Source organism: Amblyomma americanum, chromosome 10, assembly GCF_052857255.1.
Source record: "Amblyomma americanum isolate KBUSLIRL-KWMA chromosome 10, ASM5285725v1, whole genome shotgun sequence".
NCBI lineage: Eukaryota > Metazoa > Arthropoda > Arachnida > Ixodida > Ixodidae > Amblyomma > Amblyomma americanum.
Genome location: NC_135506.1, coordinates 112,541,198 through 112,563,294, shown reverse-complemented (window position 1 = coordinate 112,563,294; position 22,097 = coordinate 112,541,198). Strand labels below are relative to the sequence as shown.

General features: G+C 48.9%; 1 pseudogene; it reads right to left on the bottom strand.

Moving 5' to 3' along the window:
* The window catches only part of LOC144108637 (uncharacterized), a 199,260-nt pseudogene that overhangs the window by 4,960 nt on the left and 172,203 nt on the right, over positions 1 to 22,097 (bottom strand).

Here is a 22,097-nt window from a genome sequence, read left to right as displayed (position 1 = left end):
TTAATTCATAAGAAGGGAGACGCCAAGGACTTGAAAAATTACAGGCCCATCAGCTTACTATTCGTTGCCCACAAGGTATTTACTAAGGTAATCGCTAATAGAGTCAGGGCAACCTTAGACTTTAATCAACCAAATGATCAGGCAGGCTTTAGTAAAGGATATTCCACAATAGATCATATTCACACTATCAATCAGGTGACAGATAAATGCGCAGAATATAACCAACCTCTATATATAGCTTTCATTGATTACGAGAAAGCATTCGACTCAGTGCAAACCTCAGCAGTCATAAAGGCAGGAGAAGAAGAAGACGAAGACCTAGTGTGTGGCCTGGTCTGTCTGGGTTCTGATCCCATCCGCTCGTTGACGTTCTGAGCTTCTCTGGTTCTCGTTGACGTGGCTCAGCTACCCAGGCTGCGGGGCAGTGGCTAAGTACCTGGCGGTGTTGCGTTAGCTTGCTAAATTTCTCCTTCTTTTTGTCTGTGCCTGTTTGCTCCTGTTCTGGGGTGATTGGGTGCGGGACGAGAGCTTAATGTCGACTTCTTCTCCTGGCCAGGGGTTTTCCCCTTGGTCGGCATCTCTTCCTAAAGACCAGCTCCCACTTGATCTCTTTTTCCGCAGCGGTGTTTCAAGCATTCCAGTCGCATTAGTGCCTTCCGATGGAGGCGCTATCCGACTGAACAACCCGGAGGCAGTGCAGGCAGCCCTTCAGTCCACATCGAAGCACTTTATGCACATTACCGATGTCCGGCAGTTCGGCAGGGGTGGTGTTTTGTGCCGGTCGTCGGATAAAGACTGTATTGAAGATCTTCTAAAGTGCACGACCTTCGCCAGCCACCCGGTGAGCGCATTCATTCCGCCTCATCTAGCATGTTCCAAGGGCTTGGTCCGAGGGGTCGACTCTCGATTGAGCCCTGCGCAGACGCTTGAGAACCTCTCGCCTGCGGGAGTGATTGCTGTCCATCGCTGCAGCAGGCTGGTTGACGGAGTAAAAATTCCTACTGAGTCCGTCATTGCCACATTTGCAGGATTATTTTGCCCTTCAGAGATTAAGGTGTGGCCATTGGTTTTTCGAGTAGATGCCTTTAACTCTCGGCCCCTTCAATGTCAAAACTGCTGGCGATTTGGCCACAGCGGCAAAGCCTGCAAATCGGCCTTACGCTGCTGTGCCTGTGGGGAACGTCATTGCAGAGAGGAATGTCCTGAACAGCAAGAGAAGTGTTGTTTGTGTAGCGGTGCTCATCCTGCTGATTCGCCTGACTGTCCTGCACGAGCACAAGAAGTTCAGGTGCTCGAGCTTATAGACAAGCGCAGATGCACGCGGAGAGAGGCTTTTGCCGCAGTCAAGGAGAGAGCCTCAGCCTACTCTAGTGTGGCCGCCAAATGCCCACCCATAATGGATTCTAGTTTGTCCCAGGCTATTACAGCGGCAGTTGAGAAAGCTGTGGCAAATGCAATGGATCGCATTATGGAAACCGTGTCCACGTGCATTTCGCAGGTCATAGCTGCTCAGATGACCAATCTTCTGCAGGCGTCCACCACTCCGCTCTTGTCTTCTTTGGCTTCGGAAGCTACCCCTCCTTCTGTAGTAATCGATTCCGCTCCACAGGGCCAAAAACAATGTGAGCAACAAAAGACCTCTCAGCCCTCTCCTTCGAATAGCGTTATGGACGCATCCTCTATGGATTGTATTGATATGGAGTGTGATCTCCGCGCCCAGAAACGAAGTGGGTCTCCTCTGAATATTGCAGGTCCATCTTGCCCCCAGTCAAAGACAAAGAAAAGTCACACAAGTCAAAACGCTAAGACCAGTCTTCTAGAAAAGGCAGTCGCGGCTGCGGCACTTCCGCCAAGATAGGGTTCTTAAGTGTCCTCCAGTGGAATTGTCGATCAATATTCTCAGCTTCAATAGATTTAAACTGCCTATGCAATCAGCTTCTACCAGATTTAGTTGCTTTACAGGAAACATGGCTAACTCCAAATTTCAATTATCATCTCAAGGATTACCATCCGTTCCGGCTTGACCGGTCATCACGAGGGGGAGGGTTGTTATTGCTCATATCTAAAAAGTTTTGCTACAGGGCATGCATTTCTTTTCAATATGCGGACAATGAATGTGAAATCCTTGCGGTTGACCTCAGTGTCCCAGGTCAACAGCCCTTTACGGTAGCTAATGCATATTTCCCGTCTGGTGTGCGTGACACTCGGCCCCTTGACTCACTCATGTCTAGTAGCCGATCTCAGGTTCTATTACTTGGCGACTTCAATTCGCACCATGTGACTTGGGGGTTTAAAACAGACAGCTTTGGTTCTAGGCTATTTGATTGGGCTTCTGGCAACAACTTGATCTGCAACAATTCCGGATTGCCTACGTTTGTTCGCAGTCAATGCCGCTCGGCCCTGGATTTAACTTTTTCCTCCCCAGGAGTCTCCGTTATGTCTTGGGCGCCTGTTGACTGTGCAACAAACAGTGATCATCTACCGATTAGTTTCAAGTTTGCGTGTAAATTAACTCTTCCTGAGCGACATCAGCGCACGTTAATAAATTACAATTGCTTTCAAGACACTCTAAAATCAGCCCTCCAAATCACTTCAGACACTCGCGCTCAGATAAGTGCCGAAAGCAAGGCTGCACATCTATGTTCAGTACTGGACCATGCAAGGCAAAAGTCTGAATTTTTGGTTAAGAGAACAAAGGGTGCAATCGCGAACAATTGGTGGAATTCTGAGTGCACGCGTGCATATAGACGACGGAAAGCAGCTTGGAAGAAACTTCTCATCAATCAATGCCCAAAAAATTGGCTGGATTATAAGTATGTTGCAGCAACATTTAGGCGCACTGTCGCCCGTGCAAAGGAGGAGTATAATACAAATCATTATGATTTCATTTCCCAATCGGGAAGTAAACGAGCCTTGTTTAGTTTCATGGGGCGCAACAAGGTGATTCCTCCGACTGCCAACATTGAATCCCTCGTTCAGTCCCCTGCTGACATCGCAAAGGCCTTAGAAGATATTGCGTGTGGCCTAGAGCTTCGCTTTACATCTGCTTTACCTTGTACTATATTCACATGCACCTCAAGTGATTTCACTGAGGTCTCTATGCCTGAGCTGTCGCAAATTGTTCTGCGCTTATCCCCAGCGGCTCCTGGCCCTGATAAGGTCACTTCATCTATGATCAAAATTTTGTTCAATGAATCTCCTGCAGACCTGTTGGCTCTAATTAACCATTCTATTAAAGGTCCTTGGATACCGCATGAGTGGCGTCTTGCTGAAATAGTTCCATTGCTTAAAAAGCAAGGGGAGGGCTTAACTTTAGACAATATACGCCCTATTTCGTTAACATCGAACCTAGTGAAATTGGTGGAAAGGGTCCTTCTCGGCCGTGTCATGTCATTCATTTCAGAAAATGCTGTATTGAATCCATGTCAAATTGGTTTCAGGCCGGGTTGTTCAATTTGGTGTGCTCATACTGATCTTGAGAGTTGTATTAAATTAGCTCGCAATAGAAAACAGTTTGCTGCGCTTGTCACCTTGGATATCAGTAAAGCATACAACAGCGTGGAGCACTCGACTCTATTACTAAGATTACAGGAACTCAACTTCCCAAGCTATTTTGTAGCCTGGATTTCTGTTTTTTTAGAAAATAGAGAATTTTACTGCTGCCAAAATGGTATTTCCTCAAGGAGATTTCCACAGACAAGAGGTGTTCCGCAAGGATCAGTTCTCTCCCCTGTTCTTTTTAACATTTTTCTAAGCTCAATTCCATGCATTCAAAATGTGCAAACTTATGTGTACGCCGACGATATTGCATTTTTTGCATCAGCAGGTGACATTCACACTCTTTATCGAACCCTGCAAAATTACCTCAATGTTCTTGACAACTGGCTAGGAAGAATTCATCTGTCCCTTAATGTGAAGAAATGCGCATTGTTAGTATTTCCAGTTTCTGTTCCTGTAAACATCTGCCTGGTCTATAGAAATAACATAATACCTCAAGTTCAGACGGTGAAGTATCTCGGTGTAATATACGACTCTACTCTCTCCTGGCGGCCACACATTGAGCAAGTTTCTGCAAAAGGAGTTCGGGCCATTGGCATCCTGCGCAGGCTTTGTAGTGCTAGGTCAGGCATGAGAAGGCATATGCTTCTGATGATTTATAAAATGTACGTCCGCCCAATTTTGGAGTTCGGGTGTGTTTTATTCTCAGGAGCTCCTGCCTATAAACTTCGCCCTCTTGTGCTTTTGGAGCGTGAGGCGTTGCGCCTTTGTCTGGGGCTTCCAAAATATGTCGCCAATGCTGTTCTGCACCTTGAGGCGCGAATGCCTTCGTTATCAGTTAGGTTTCGCCTTTTAACAGTTCAAACATTTTTAAAATTGTGCGACTCCCCTCTTCACGCTTCCAGTATAATATTTCTTAGTCAACCTTCCGTCTTTTTTAGTGCTGCCTGGTCTCGATTTCATACCCCGCAGATATGTTACGTGCAGTCCCTCCTTGATCGCATAAATATCCATTTCACTGATGTCCGCCAAATATATAACAACTCCTCATCTGTCCAGATTGAATTCGATGACATTTTCCCATCGAATGCAAAGCTGCAACCCTTCCCGCTTCTTCAGGGTCTATTGCTGGACCACCTAAGGTCCTTTCCCTCTCATGTTCTTATTGCTACCGATGCCTCGCAGGATCGCGAAAAGGCAGGTGTGGGAATTTTTTCACCTTCATTGGATTGGTCTTTTTCTCTCCGTCTTCCTGACTTCACTCCAATTTTTCTGGCTGAATTATTAGCAGTAATCTTAGCCTTACGAAAATTAGAATCTACCGTTTCCCAGGTCGTGGTTATGACAGACTCTCTGTCCATTTGCTCTTCCTTATCCTCGCCCACTGACTCTCGGCCATTACGCCTCTTTAAGTTCCTGATTCCGCTGCATCTAAATTCGGTAAGGTTGCTTTGGGTACCAGGTCACATGGGCTTTCACTTAAATGAGGTTGCAGATTCCTTAGCAAGAGCCTCTCTCAGCGGCCCAATTGTTGCTGTCCTACCATCGTGTGCATATACAGCTGCGGTGAGGTTTCGCAGCTACACAATATTTCAGGAATTTGCTGCCTCGGCTCTTACATCGTCTCCCGAATATCAGCATCTTCTGCATCCTTGGAGTAGCAAAGACTGGCGCTCACGCAGACTAGAGGTCTCTTTCACGCGCTTGCGTTGCCGGGTTCCCCTTCTAAATTTCTACCTTCACAGATCTGGCCTGGCAGCTTCCCCACTGTGCCCTTTTTGTGCCGAACCTGAGACAATAGATCACTTCCTGCTGTTCTGCCGCCGCTTTTCTCATTTGAGGAAGCGTCTTTTGCAAATTCCATTTCATCAACTGGGCTTGCCTGTGTCTTCCGCGGTTGTTCTTTCCATTGGCGCTTCTTTGCTTGGACGAAGCGACAGGAGTGTGCGCTCTGCTGTGCAAAATTTTCTTCAAGAAACGCAGCGACTCCCATTCTAATTTCTTTTTCCTGATCTCTGTCAGTAAGACATTGCAACATTACAGGCATTGTGTACTATTATGCACATTAAGCAATTGTCCCGTCTTCGATCTCCAATTTAACTGGACCCCTTTCCTTCCCTCTTCCAATCTATCAGACTACATACTATTTCCACTGCTTTTCCCGTCAAAAATTTCCTGTATCCAGTAATTAACCGCCTGTGTCTTGGCCACTCCCCCGTAGTGGGTATGTGCCAGCAACGTCTGAGGCCTTCCTTCCTTCCTTCCTTCCTTCCTTCTAGGTCTGTGTTCTCGCTTTTCGCTGTCTTCTCGCGTGTGGCGTCGGTCGGACAGTGCCCTCCGTGAGACCGAATGCTGACGACGCCCCTGCGGAGAAATTTCCGGCACGGTGGGCGCATTCTCAAGTGAGATAACCCAACCGGAACCCTCAGGGGCAAGCTAGGCTTAGCTCGGCGCTGCCGAGCGAGGCCGCGCTACGCGTCTGCATGGATTCTGCGTTGTCGACGACAGCTACGCGGATGCCCGCTGTGTTGCCACCTGACGCAGCCTCCACGTCCACACAATCGTCAGCGCCTCTGGGCCTCCAGCCTGCGCCTTATTCCGATGCTACGACTTTGGCCTGTGACATGGACTGCTCTACCGCCTCCCTGCCCGTGGCACTCCCTCAAGAAACTGTGCCCGTCGCGCCAGTTCAGTATTCCCACCAAGGGCCGTCACCAGCGTCTGAGCCTCCTCCACAGATGCCTCCCGTGAGTCAAAGCTCTCTTCCGCCTGCTGCGAACTCGTTCCGCGTTACCATCAAGCCTACATTGCGCTTTTATATGACTGCCATCCCTGCCCGGAATGTTCAAGCCACAATGATCTTGGTTCTTCGAACTACTGCGGGTTTCTCGTCCATCGCCCATCGAACACCATCACGGTAAACTTGTCATCCTTGATGGACGCCCAGAAACTGCGCAGTTACGCGGATCCCCCTGGATGAGAGCAAGCATGTCCCGGTGCAAATATATTTTGCATCTGGTCCTGACACACTCCGCTGCATGGTTTATCATGTCGACAGCAGGAGCCCTCCCGAGGAGGTGCGCGCAAATATTCGCTGCTCAACTCATGTTGTACTGCAAGCACTGCCTATGGGTTGCCGGGGCTCATACCTGCTCATCCTGCAAGGCCCATTGACTCTCCCGAAGTACCTTACCTACTACGGTGCGATCGTCAAACCTCAGCCCTTCCGACCTCGTCGTATTTTTTTGCTATCACTGCCACAAAGAAGGACATATGCAAAATACCTGTCCTAATAACAGCATCTGTGGCCGACATGAATGAACCAACAGTTCATTGTGCCCTGTGCAAATCGCCGGACCATGACATTCGCTCCCCCGCTTGTCCAAAGAAGAAGCAAGTGAAGAAGTTTCACAAGTCGCCTGCAAAAATGGATGTTCATACAAGTAATCGCTTTGCAGCTCTCGCATGTGACGACAACGACTTCCCTGAACTTTCTTTATCTGAGTCCGCTGCTCACCATACGTCTCCTCACCAGCGTACATATGCACAAGCGGCTCACCTTCCCGGATCAAATGGTACGCCAAAACGTCCAGTGCATCCATCACATGTGGATGCCACAGACGAAGACAACTTTAGACAATGCAATCGCGGAGGCTCGCTGCCGACTAGACGAACACACCCAGCGCCGGGAACAGCGTCGTTCTCAATCCTCTCGAAGAATTCTGATAGCTCGGGAGAAATCATCAGAGGAATCCCCTGGGGTAAGCACTGGCCCACAATCGGGTGCCGACCATCTGTTAGCCGTGACTACCCCGACAGTGGATAAGATATTAGCGCTGATGAAGCAGCTGACATCCCTCATCGTGGAAGCTCTTCGGTCTCGTCATGGATAGCGCATCATCATCGGTGGTGGTGCAGTGGAACTGCCGAGGATTCGCTAATAAGGCCTCTGAAGTGAACATCCGCCTTCGCGACGGAAAGCTGAGGGAATGGGCGTTCCTACTGCAAGAGCATAATGCACTCCCACGCCTTTCAGGTTTCTGCGCATACCATTCACCCACTATCCCTGATCGCCGTTGCACCGCCTCCTCCCTTAGTCCAGGTAAATCTGCAATTTATATTCACAGTTCAGTTCCGCACACACCGCTCGACCTTTCACGGTGGTGCAACGCACGTCAAGAGGTTGTCGCCCTTCTCGTAAAACCTGCACGCACACCCTTTATTCTAGTTTCTTTTTATAGTCGTCCTGGCTCCGCATCTCCCAATCTGGGATGGGTTCGTTTTCTACGTTCTACAAACTCTGGTATCCCTATTCTAGTTGGTGGTGACTTCAACGGCGCACACACTGCGTGGGGTTACGCATCGAATTCCTCAAGGGGTGCACACATCCAAGGGAGCTTTTCGGATCACTCCTTTCAACTTTTAAACCACCCGAATACTTCTACCCGCCAACGAAGTGGCCCGTATTCACCTGATTTGACTTGGTGGTTAGGCCCCGGTAACCCTCGTTGGGCTGTTGATTCTGATACTTGAGGTAGCGATCACAGCCCTATTTTTATCTCCCTCACGCCTACGCGTCTACGGAAAATACGCCACACTGTACGAATAACATCATGGGACTCTGCACGCGCAGACAGTCATTTATCTACATTCAACCCCTCTTCAGAATTGTCTACTCTCTCTGCTGTTCTCGCTACTCACACTATTACCACCACTGTAAATGAAGGCGACCCAAACCCGGACATACATCTCTTGAATCTGTGGGCTCTTCGTCGCCAGGCGGATCTTTACGCTACTCGTCACCCCGATGACCCTTCGGCTCTTCCTACTCTTCACCGCGCTACCGCACGGGCGCGGCGCTATGCAAAGCGGCTAGGCAGGCAACGCTGGGCTGCATGGTGTGCCCGCCTGTCTTCTACGCAGGGCAATCGACCTCTTTGGAGAGTGTTTCACGCCATGGACCGCCCTTCTCAGGTTACAGATTACACAGAGAGCATTCGCCTCGCGCTAAATGTGGATGAGGACACATTTGCACGACAAGCGCCCCGTCAATTTTTTCCAAACCATGACTGCACCGCTACGTCTCCACCTGACTTATCGGTAACAGAGCCCCCCGTTGGGATTACTTCTGATCTCACCATGGCAGAGCTGCTGGCCTCCATTGAACGTTTAAAAACTACTACTACTCCCGGGCACGACGGCATACCTAACTCCTTATTCCGTAACTTGGAAGGGAGGGCTTTGGAAACCCTACTTGATACCTTTAATGAAGTGTGGCTTTCTGGCGTCACGCCGGGAGACTGGAAGCATTATATTGTGGTTCCAATACCCAAGTCAGGTCAGCCTCCAGTATCTCTCTCGGCCCTTCGTCCAATTTCCCTTGCCCCTACCATCTGCAAGCTTTATGAAAACATTCTAGCCGCACGCTTGTCGTGGTGGCTGGAATCCCATGATTGTTACCCAGATTCCCAAATTGGTTTCCGCCCACAAATTGGAACGGAGGACGGCCTTGCTACTTTGGCTGCTGACGTGCTTGACCACTTTCCGCAGAGTCACCTTGTACGAACCGTAATCGCTACAGACATAACAAAAGCATATGATAACATCCTTCACTCTGCCATTCTTGCCTCCCTTCAAACTCTTGGTCTCCCTCACCGGTTTCTTCTCTCCATTCACGCCTTTTTAGCAAATCGAACCTTCAGCGTGCGTGTCCACGGAAAGCCCTTTGGTAATTTCACTTCCAACAGAGGAGTGCCGCAGGGCTCCGTTCTCGCCCCCACATTATTTAATGTGGCTTTAATTCCTCTTGTTCGAGCCCTAGAGACCATCCCTTCTATCTGCGTGCTTGCATATGCCGATGTTATCACCTTGTGGTGCTGTCATCCAGATGCGTCTATCAGCAGTCGGTCCTTCAACACGCGCTGGATGTATTGACATCTCGCCTCCCACCTCTGGGTCTAACACTCTCTCCTACTAAATCATGTTTCATTCGAATTGGAAATAAAGCCGCCTTACGGAAAGCTCCCCCTTTAAATTTTACGGTACATAATTCTCTGATTCCTCAGGTAGAAACTGTTCGTATTCTTGGTCTTCTCTTCCATACATCTGGGACTGGCACCCCGTAGCTGACAGCCACCCGTAAATCGGCTCACGCTACTCTAGGTCTGATTCGCCGCATAGCTATGCGCTCTGGTGGCGCACGTGCTCATCGGCCCGCCAGGTTGTGCGCTCTATCCTTCAGCCACGGATAGTATATCAGGCACAATTTCAACGTCTCACCCGCAGACAGTGGGACGCCCTTGAAGCTATCAATCGTGAGGCTATGCGCGTCATAACATATCTGCCTCGTTTAACACCCATACCTGTGCTACAGGAGTTCGCCCAACTTAATACACTCAGTGATATCATCGACCAACGGGTGGCAAATAGAGCTCGAAAACAGTCTCTCAAACTTACAGGCATCTTTTAAGGACACTTCCACCGTGGTCCTATTGCCAGCTCACTGACAATCGCCCCACTGTTTCCCCGTCGGTATCAGCAGCGTATCTGCCTGAAGGGTGCATATTATACACGGATGCATCACATTCTGCAGAGAGGGGAGTTACTGCTGTGTATAGTCCATCTCATCCGCATCTCAACTCTCGCGCGACGTATACTGCGGATACGTGCACTCCCCTGACATTAGAACTTCAAGCCATTTATAATGCCATTGCTTCCCTTCCGCTCGTTCCAACATTCAATACAGTTCATATTTAAACCGACTCCCGCGCCGCCCTTAAACAGCTTAAGGCTGTTCGACGAACGTTCCAGATTTCACAATCTATTCATGTGCTCTGCGCAAAGTATCCATGTCCTGTGCGCATACACTGGATTCGCGGCCATGCCCAGGATCCACATAACGTTCAAGCCAATGCTATGACTCATCTTCATACATTAGACGACCCGCCACCTTCCCCTCTTCCCCCAGATCCGTTCCTGTCCCATGTTTCCGATTCCGAAGTTCTGCGCCAGCGAACACGCGCTCTAATTCCTCCGTGTTCGCACCCTCTCCCCCGTAGTCTTACTCGGCAGGAGGAGGTATCCGTGCGCCGTATTCTGGCAGGGGCGGCTCTGACACCATCTGTCTGTCATCGGTGGCGTGCCAAAGATCTGCCAGTACCTGACAGGTGCCCTCACTGTAGCGCTGCACCGGACATTTGTGATGTGCGGCACTTGTTGTGGACGTGCCCAGCGACGGCTGCTATGAGAAAACTGCTCCTCAGGGAGGTGGGCCTGCGGTGGAACCGCGAAAGTGACTACGTGAAGTGGAAAATGGACAACCGTTTCATTAACAACCTCTGCGACTACTTCAGCGCAACGGTTCTTCACTCCTTCTTTTAACTTTCAATCCCGTGCATTCCTTCCCGCCTTTCCTTTTTCAACTTATGCCTCATGGCACACTTCTCGAATAAAAAAAATACAGGCATTGCGTAATCAGGGGGTAGAAGAGCCTTATGTCAAAATACTGGAAGATATATATAGCAACTGCACAGCTACTATAGTCCTCCATAAAGTCAGCATTAAGATTCCAATAAGGAAGGGCGTCAGGCAGTAGACACGATCTCGCCAATGCTATTCACCGCCTGTTTACAGGAGGTATTCCGAGACCTGAATTGGGAACAGTTGGAAATAAGAGTAAATGAAGAATACCTAAATAATCTGCCATTCGCTGATGACATTACCTTGCTGAGTCACTCAGGCAGTGAACAGCAAATCATGATCAATGAGTTAGACAGGCAGAGCAGAACGATGGGTTAAAAATTAACATGCAGAAGACCAAGGTAATGTTCAACAGCTTAGCAAGGGAACAACAGTTCACAATTGGCAGCGAGAGCCTAGACGTTGTGACGGAATACGTCTACTTAGGGCAGGTAGTGACCGCTGATCCGAATCATGAGAGGGAGATAACTTGAAGGATAAGAATGGGGTGGAGCGCATATGGCAGGTTCTCGCAGATCATGAATGGCAGTTTACCAATTGCCCTCAGGAGAAAAGTGCACAACAGCTTTATCTTACCGGTATTCACCTACGGGGCAGAAACGTGGAGGTTAACGAAAAGAGTTCAGCTTAAGTTAAGGACAACGCAGCGAGCCATGGAAAGAAAAATGATAGGTGTAACGTTAAGAGGCCGGAAGTGGGCTGAGTGTGTGAGGGAACGAACGCGGGTTAATGACACCCTAGTCGAAATCAAGAGAACGAAATGGGCCTGGGCAGGGCATGTAATGCGAAGGCAAGATAACCGCTGGTCCTTAAGGGTAACGGAGTGGATTCCAAGAGAAAGTAAGCGTAGCAGGGGGCGGCAGAAGGTTAGGTGGGCGGATGAGATTAAGAGGTTTGCAGGCAAAGGGTGGATGCAGCTGGTAAAGGACAGGCTTACTTGGAGAGATATGGGAGAGGCCTTTGCCCTGCAGTGGGTGTAGTAAGGCTGATGATGATGATTATGCTATATTACAAGACTGCGCAAGCTTTGAAACAAACGACAGAACAAAAGGAACCAAAATGAACAGAACGGCAGCGAACAGCGTAGCGCGAACTCTGCGTGAAACTCAATCAAAATGAAACTGCAGGACACCAGTGGTACTGTGTACAGAATTTTTATGCTGCCTAGCGAGCAATTGATGTTGTTTCTGCGGCATGAAAAACAACAGTGACCAGAGCATGCGCCTAGACCCGCCGGAGATCGCAGGGAAGCATAGACTGCTGTTTTATTAGGACTAACTATACCCAGTTCCTTTCCCATTCGGCGCCAGAATTATTCCCTCCGCTTGAGGGAGGACACTGTACCTGTTTTTTATTACCCAGTACTTCTTTCTATGCTTGACGCCATAGCCGACCACAAGGACGACATGAATCAGACGAGTGGTCATGCATCTTGCCTCGTCGACGATACCTGCAGAATGAATAGATCAATAAAACAGTGCCCTCAGATAATTAGCATTATTAGTGAGAAAGCAGAATTCCGGTATCTAAACCACAAGGAAAAGGCTGCAATGTTTGTAGGTCTGCGTAGTTTGTGAGTTTTTTCCCAGTGAAATAATAAATAAAAGAAATTAAAAAATATCCGCGCCTTGGATTCGAACCAGTGGCTGCGCGAACAGTTCAGCTTCGCTGGACACTGCGCGAGAGCAGTAGGATATCGCCAATTTTTTTTCTTTATTCCATGGAGAGAGAGAGAAAAAAATCTTTATTTGCTCCATTAAGCGTTTAGCGTTCGGTATTCGTCTTCATCGCTGCAGACTCTTGACCTTCAAAGCAGGGTTTGGCCCCTAGTCCAGGGCTCCACTGAGTCGCGCTGCTTCGCTTGCGTGCCGCACCATTGCCCTTTGGGCGGCGAGCTCGCAGCTGGTGAACCGGCTCGCCCACTGCTCCGCACTCGGGGTTTTGTGTTGGTGGAACGTGTAGTTTCGCTGACACTCCCAGGTTACATGGTAAACCGTAGGGGTTGCCCCGCACCACGGGCATGTGTTCCTATACGGTGTAGGATACATCTTGCTAAGTACATGTAGGTGAAAGAATGTTCCCGTTTGCAGCCTCCGCCAACTAGCTGCTTCCTGTTGTGTTAGGCCCTATGTGGCGGGGAGTATGTAATTCTCTTGCCTCTGATTATTTCAAGGAAATTAAACCCGCTGAGCTACCAAATGCTTTACGTACACACATACTGTTCCGCGATGCAGACACACATTCTCATGCCTTCGTACGCTGCACTTAACCAGCACATCAAAATTGCCGAAGAATGCGTAAAGAATCGGCAACCATTCAGGCAGCCGGTCCTGCACAACAGAAACCTCCCGGAACTAAGGCCACTATTCACTGAACAGAGTCTTAGATGAACGAAGCAATTCTGCGTGTCGATCCATATGCGGCTCTTCGACACGCTCGATTCAATACAACTCGGTTCAATGCACAAGAATTTATAAAACCAATGGAAGGCTGCCGATAGACAGGTGCAGGGAATAGAGATTCTATTAGTACTTTTATCATCTGCCTCCTTGACAGGTTGAATAAACGAGAAGAGAAGAGTCATTAAATCAAAAGGTATCAGCAACCTCCTTCAGGAAACCCCACAAAGCTCCCTCTAGGAATGGCCAGTCGCAGCAAACAGATAAGACAGACAAAAACTCAGTCACCTTCTAACCACCGCTAGCAGAAATGGGTGGCTCGCAGCTTTGAAGAAAAACCGTGAAACAAGCCGGTGAACAAACATGTGAACAAGGCCAATTCCTCCAGACTCGACAGAAAGAAATAAATTGTCTCGACCCATAATCTCCCTTTGAGAGCCTCAGCCAAACACGCCTCGTGTTAAACTACAATACGCTCTCGCGCTGTGCAGGCGCACCGTCTTCTTTATTAACTAATACTATTATCAAACTTATATTCGCGCTTTGAGCTATGTGGCTGTAGTGGCAGAACGATGTGCGCTGCATACGTTGGCGTGGTCAACGTTATGGCAGAAATATGGCACTATAGAGCAAAGCGCGTGGCCGTTGACAACATTGCTGCAGAAACGCGGCAGTGGAGCACAGGCCGCCGGCGTACATTGGGAATTCACGATGAAAAATTCAATGATGCGCATAATTGGCTCCCTGGGTCAGTGGACACCTTAGCCGCGCTTTCATGTACGCGGCGGTGGCAGGTGGTGACAGGTACGGCATTCTACAAGTCAAGTTTTATTCAGCTTGACTGTATCGAAGCATGAACCTGTTCATGCGCTACATGCATTTAAACTTTTAAAAATATAAAGAGAGTTAGCATGTGAATAACAACAAGGTGTAGTGAATATGGCGGTCATTCCCATGCTATATATAGGAGCCCTCGCATATTCGTGAATAGTATGATGGGCAAATTACATATGGTTGTTTTTTTATTGCGGAGATATTGGAGACGATTAAACATTAAAATGAATGCAAGAAAACCGCAATGAGTGGTAACGTAGGGCATCAAACGCAGTACAGAGGAAAAAAACAGCACCATATTAAAGAAAAAAGGGAGTTGAGGATATTTAAGCATAAATTAGCAAGAAAAATTGGAAGTATGCAGGTCATGTAGTGCGTAGAACTGGTAATAAGCCCGAAAAAGTGCTTAAACTAAAAAAATGCTAACGAGAATTTTAAGCTGATTCCAAGTGACACTAAATGTAGTAGGATGCAGCATAGTCAAGGGGAAGATGTTTTACGTGTTAGTCTGTCGTCCTCTTAGTTCCGCTTCTTAATTTTAAATGTGCAATCCCCAATGGCATCGGCTTGTTATACTTTTGCACCATACGACAGGAGGATATTTGCCGGAATAAGTAGGCCGCAACTGAAGCGGGACGGGGCTTCTTTTAGATTGGTAGAGGTCAGTTGCTGGGCTAATAGTCGCGATTACGTGACCGATGGGGCGTGCGTAATTTCCAGTACCTTTTCTGAGTAATATGTATTGTCGTTTTCATTTCACCTTTCCTACTAGGCTGTTATGAACTAACTACTACGTTAGAAAGTTGCACAAGCAGCATCTCACATGATTTTGCATATTTGTTCCTTTTAGAGATTGAGATGAGGATTTGTCTCATCGCCAAGCAGCGCAGAAAACATCTTTTTTTGCTCTCTAACTCTGCCGATTTCGAGATCACCTGCAATAGATGTCAGTCTTGATTCGAGATCGCTGCGCATCTCGCGTAAAGCGAGACAATAAGCGAGATGGAAGAGGAAGTGCATCTCGTGGCGTCACCAACACGACAACGCTATGCTAAAGGGTATGGAGGAAGCTACAGTGCAAGTAGTCATGTAAAATTACTTTCCTCCCTTAATCCGGCCAGTAATCTCGCCTCTGCTGGATGTATCTTTCCCCTTTTGTTCTCTAACTTATCCTGAAGGCGAGTGATCTGTTATCTGCTAAAACCGTAGTTTTTTTGCAATTTAAGGAAAATTTCCGTAATCTTGTTCATTTGCGTTTGTGAGCTCTTCTCCAGATGACAGATGACAGATGAAGCTGCAATTATGCTGCGTTTTGGATACACTCCTTTTACGTGATTTATAGATAAATGCAGTGTTCAGCATGCAACACGCATCGAGGTTAATTAGGCGATTATGTCCAAGTGCTTACCGTATTCGTAAAACTTCAGTACATGGAAGATGGGGTCAATAAACGTGGAGATGGGCCCAACAGTCGCAAGGGCGACCTTCAGCTCCTTCTCGGAGCCCTTCTTGAGCTTCACGTAGCCCGTAACATTGGCGCCCACGTTGGCCCTTTTGAACTGGCACCGTTGCCTCTGGATGCCCACAAAGAGAAGTTTCATTTCAGCGCGGAAGCACTACTTCACGAGATCAAACCGCCTCACCGGTTTGTGTGATGCTTGACCTTGAGTGTGACCTCGGGCAAACCAGATATCAAAAAATAAGATAAATATTGACGTGACTGGCATTCGAACCCACCGCAGCGCGAACAGATCAGCTTCGCTGTACACTGCACGAGAGCACTAGGCTATCGCCGCACCCTGGTGGAGCAGAGGACAGGTCCGGGCCCGAAACAGTTGGCGCTCGCGGCCGCTGCAGCAGCCGATCATATTCCTCTTTATAATTGCAACACTTGTTCGACTCACGTCGCGCCCAATACACTACACCTATAGAGTTCACTAGAGCTCGGGTAATAGCCATGTACTAATACCTATCTGCTAGGAAGTCTTAGCTGATTTGATCAGGAATTGCGCTGTAGACAACTTTTTTGGAAAAAAATATCCCAAAAAAGCCTTCATCGATAGAGTAACAACACTGCCAATTGAGAGTGGAACGAAGGAAGGCACACAAGGAAGGCCTCTGTGTTTTCCTTCGTCCCAGACTCAGGATTACAAACTGGCTCAAACACCTCTTTTACCAATAGAAATCGCTTTGGGAGACGGGTTTTGGAAAAATGGAGAGTGTCGCATATATTAGGAGCCTGAATTAAATTTTAAAGGAAAAAGGTGTGAAGAAGACGACGCGAATTAACCGAAGAATAAAGAAGAGGAAGAAGAAGCATTTGTTGAGGTGGAGAAAGATGATTGGTGGAGGAGCATACGGTGACATGGAGAGAGATGATTTGTGGAGAAGAGAAGAAGACAACGACAAGGCTTACGTGGACTAACACCGAGGCTATAAAAGGGCGAGTGAGAGCGAGGCACAGGGAGGAAAAGCAGAGAAGCGGAGGTTCTGGCGGGTCAAGGACACTTTGGCTAGAAGAGAGCGACGCCGGCTACTGCTCTGGTGAGCTCGCGTTCTACGACTCCGTATCGTGGACTTCCTGCCGTCCCTGAGCCCGTTCCGGGGAGTCAACAGAGGACGCTACCACCTGCTACGGCCAGGGGTGTCTCCAGTGCTGTTGCAACCCATCCGGGTGGTGCCCCCAACGCCAACAACACCGGCATCATCTCCACGGGCGCTTGGACCTGGAGCTTATACGACGCAGCCAGCGACGCCGCCACCAAAGCCAACAACACCGGCATCATCTCCACGGGCGCTTGGACCGGGTGCTTATACGACGCCGCCAGCCACGCCAGCCCAAGCACGGCGAACGCCGCCTCGACGCCGCCTACTGGATGCATACAACGCCGCTGCCACACCGAACCAACCGTGAGCACGAACGCCGACCGCTAATAGTAGAACACTAGTAGTAGACGCTAGTAGTAGTGTGCCCGGGTCGTGTGTATTTATAGTCTTTGTGTTTCGTGTTAGTTGTGTTAGTTTTGTGCTCTAGTGTGTGTGCCATGTAGAGTGTATTAAACGTGCGTTTGTGTGGGTACACCCGCCGCCTAGTCCATTCTTTCGGTCCGAGTGTTCTCCGGAAAGATCCGTGACAAAGATAAGTGCCGAGCCTGCCAGGATACATTTCCTTTTTCTTTTTTTGCTTTTTCTCGAATTTTTCCGATCTCTCGATGGCAGAAAGTATGGACTTGGCAAAAACGTTAGAGCTGGCGCTCAAGCTAGGGTTAAGCAAGCAAGAGGCGATGCGTCTCTTTCAGGAGGAGACAGAAGAGGCAAAAAGGCAGAAAGAGGAAAGGGCGCAAGCACGCGCAGACGCTCGCGAGGCGGAAGAGCGAGAAGAGAAAAGAGCTCGCGAGGCAGAGAGAAGAGCTCGCGAGGCAGAAGAACAGCAGAAAAGAAGGATAGAACGGGAGAAGGAGTTTATTTTGTGGAAACAGGCGCATGACGTGGGAGGATATGAGGAGATCACGGACAATGATCAGCGTTCCTTAGCGGGTACAGAATCTCCTAGACCGGCCAGAGTTTGTCCAAGAAAGCTGATGGCTCCTTTCGATGACAATAGAGATGATTTCGATGCATATCTGCAAAGATTCGAGCGGACAGCTTTGGGGCAAGGCTGGGAGCGCAGTGAATGGGCCACGGCATTGAGCATGTGTTTAGTCGAAGAGGCGCTGAATGCTTTTGGAAGGATGCCTGCTGCTGATTCCATGAACTACGAGAAGTTCAAGAAGGCACTCCTCCAAAGATTCAGGCTTACGGCAGACGGTTTTCGTGAGAGATTTCGCACCGCGAAACCTGAGGATACGGAAACCGCGAAGCATTTTTCCTGCAGGCTGACCACCTATTTTGATAGGTGGCTTGATATGTTAAACACAGAAAAGAGTTTTGAAGGTGTGCGTGACAAGCTGTTCACAGAGCAAGTTTTAGCGTGTTGCAGCTCAAAGCTGGCACTATTACTGAAGGAAAGTTGTGTTCGTTGGAAGAGTTCGCCGATACTGCTGACCAATTCCTCGAGGCTCAAGAGCTAAGAAATTTGAGTAAGGCAAAGGAGGAAACCCAAAAGTCCTTAGAGACAGATGCGGCATAACCAAGATCATATGGCAGTGCATCAAAGGCGCCAGTAAGGTGTTTTCTCTGCGGCAAGGTGGGACACCATGCAGCTGACTGTCGGACTAGTAGCGCTGCCCAGAAAACACAGGTTGTGTGTCAAGGTTGTAAGAGGAGGGGTCATACTCTTGATGAGTGCCGATACAGAACGCAGGACCGAGCTGCATGCGTTGTGGACTCAAGGGTAGAACTTGTCACGCCATCCGAAGTTCCAAAGCTGAAAGGAGAGCAAACGCCGCTGGAAAATGAGGCAGTGAGTGGAACACCCAAGTCGAAAGCAGCAATGCCAGTGGTGGTTGGGCAAATAGGGGACCGTCCTATATTGGTGCTTAGAGACAGCGGAGCTAACAAAGTCTTGGTTCGTAGAAGCCTGATGAAGGACGAGGATCTTACAGGGGAAGCGTCGGTCGTCACTTGTAGATAGCACATTGAGGTACCTTCCTGAAGCCAGGATCCTAGTGTCCGCGCCATATTATACTGGGCAGGTAGTGGCAAAATGCGTAGACCAACCCATCTACGATCTCACCTTGGGAAACATTACGGGTGCAATGAAGCGCTGAAGACCCCGATCCCGAGTGGAGGATGCTCGACCTTAAAGAACATCCAAAGGAGGAAAGGCCTGCGACAGCTCAGACGGGTGCAGTCAGTTTCTCGTCGGCTGTGGAGACAAGAGCTCAAGCGACAGCCCGAGCAATGGAGCGTCCGCTCTCTACTCCTAGTGCGATGTGCTTGAGCGTAACACCGGGAGAAAATGCAATTAGGCAAAACGAAGACCCTAGCCTTAAGACCTGCTTCGAAAGAGTCGGGGAAAAAGTGAAAAGAAAGAAGAGTCGCACGTCCTTCGAATATCAATGGGTAAATGGACTTATGCACAGGGAATGCATATTTAGTTCAGGAAAGCGTGTCCAACAGCTGGTGTTACCGAGAGATATGCGAGAGGCCGTGCTGCGCTTAGGACATGACGCCATTATGGCCGGACACCAGGGTGTTCAATAAACGGTGTCTAGGATCACCGAGGAGTTCTTTTGGCCGGATGTTCAGAGTGACGTTAAGCGCTTTGTTCGCTCATGTGATGTGTGCCAGCGCACAGTTCCGAAGGGAAGAGTTGGTCCCGTACCTCTGGGAAAGATTCCAGCCATCGACCTACCGTTTCAGCGAGTGGCGATTGACATTGTGGGGCCAATCTCTCCAGTATACGCCAAAGGCATTTGATATGTGCCTAATCTGGTTGACGTGGCCACTCGTTATCCTGACGCCATTCCACTCAGAACTATTGATAGTATCCAAGTGGCGGAGGGTCTCGTGGAAATGTTTTCGCGTTATGGGTTCCCGAGAGAAATTTTGAGTGACCGGGGCTTGAACTTCACATCGGAGCTAATGAAGGAGGTTAACCGCCTTTTGTCAGTGAGGCGGTTATTGACGACGCCTTACCATCCCATGTGTAATGGGCTTGTGGAGCGGTTCAATGGCACCCTCAAAAATATGATCTAGAAAATGTGCCAGGAGAGACCTACTGATTGGGATAGATATCTCCCAGCTCTTTTCTTCGCTTACCGCGAAGTACCGCAAACGAGTCTTGGTTTCTCGCCTTTCGAGATGTTATATGGGAGAACCGTTAGAAGTCTACTTGCAATACCCAAGGAGCTGTGGGCTAATAAAGAGATTTCATCAGATCTTAAGACAACATACACATACGTGTTTGAGTTGCGGGATAGGTTGAATGAAACATGCAGGCTTGCACTTCAAAGCCTGGAAAAGGCGCGTGAACGCCACAAGGGATGTTATGAAAAGAAAGAAACTAACAGAAATCAGAATCCGGGCGACAGGGTTCTTGTCCTGCTACCCACGGATCATAATAAGTTACTGATGCAGTGGAAGGGCCCTTACCTTGTGACGCGGAAGAAAAAGGACATGGATTGTGAGGTAGTGATAGATGGCACTAAGAGGGTTTTCCATGTTAATATATTGAAGAAATATGAAGAACGAGATCCCGTACGGCGGTACGCCTCCAGAGCAACTTGTTCGGTAGTGGCCGAGGAGACAGGTGATGCTGCCGAGGTGTCCACGTTCAGTGGGAATAAAAATGCATTAGAGGATGAGGTACTGAAGAAGCCCAATTTCAATGCAGACAGAGGATTACAGCTCTACTCCAAATTAAGGGGGAGACATTTTGGGATGGGCCAAGCCAAATTGAGGTCTGATGTCACAAATTAGACTTGTATAGAGATAGAGCTAACTGGTCAGCTCTGGGTGTCTCGGGGATATATCATGTTGTTGCTGGGTTAATGTGTCTCTGGGATTTACCTTGTTGTTGTTGTTGTTGTTGTTGTTGTTGTTGTTGTTGTTGTTGTTGTTGTTGTTGTTGTTGTTGTTGTTGTTGTTGTTGTTGTTGTTGTTGTTGTTGTTGTTGTTGTTGTTGTTGTTGTTGTTGTTGTTGTTGTTGTTGTTGTTGTTGTTGTTGTTGTTGTTGTTGTTGTTGTTGTTGTTGTTGTTGTTGTTGTTGTTGTTGTTGTTGTTGTTGTTGGTGGTGGTGGTGGTGGTGTCATGTGATCAAACAAGGGTGCGTGTTGTGGACACGAACATGTTTATTATGGACTCTGTACGGAAAACGGCAGTGGTGTGATAGTGTTCTGAAAACGCATTTTGGTGTGCCGTGTAAGTGGTGTGCGTTTGGTGTATGCTGGACATCTTCGGTGTGGTGTGTGTGCTGAGTCCAGAATCGTCACAGAAGATAGTCGGTTGGCTGGATGGCTTGAAGATGAGGATGACGTGAGCAGTGTTTCATGGAAAAACTCTTGAGAGAGGGGGCCCTTGTCACATATATTAGGAGCCTAAATTAAATTTTAAAGGAAAAAGGTGTGAAGAAGACGATGCGAATTAACCGAAGAATAAAGAAGAGGAAGATGAAGCATTTGTTGAGGTGGAGAGAGATGATTGGTGGAGAAGCATACGGTGACGTGGAGAGAGATGATTGGTGGAGAACAGAAGACGACGACGACAAGGCTTACGTGGACTAACACCGAGGCTATAAAAGGGCGAGCGAGAGCGAGGCACAGGGGGGAACAGCAGAGAAGCGGAGGCTCCGGCGGGTCAAGGACACTTTGGCTAGAAGAGAGCGACGCCGGCTACTGCTGCGGTGAGCTCGCGTTCTACGACTCCGTATCGTGGACTTCCTGCCGTGCCTGAGCCCGTTCCGGGGAGTCAACAGATGACGCTACCACCTGCTACGGCCAGGGGTGTCTCCAGTGCTGTTGCAACCCATCCGGGTGGAGCCCCCAACGCCAACAACACCGGCATCATCTCCACGGGCACTTGGACCTGGAGCTTAACGACGCAGCCAGCGACGCCGCCGCCAAAGCCAACAACACCGGCATCATCTCCACGGGCGCTTGGACCGGGAGCTTATACGACGCCGCCAGCCACGCCAGCCCAAGCACGGCGAACGCCGCCTCGACGCCGCCTACTGGATCCATACAACGCCGCTGCCACACCGAACCAACCGTGAGCACGAACGCCGACCGCTAATAGTAGAACACTAGTAGTAGACGCTAGTAGCAGTGTGCCCGGGTTGTGTGTATTTATAGTCTTTGTGTTTCGTGGTAGTTGTGTTAGTTTTGTGTTCTAGTGTGTGTGTGCCCCGTAGAGTGTATTAAATGTGCGTTTGTGTGGGTACACCCGTCGCCTAGTCCATTCTTTCGGTCCGAGTGTTCTCCGGAGAGATCCGTGACAGCGAGGCAT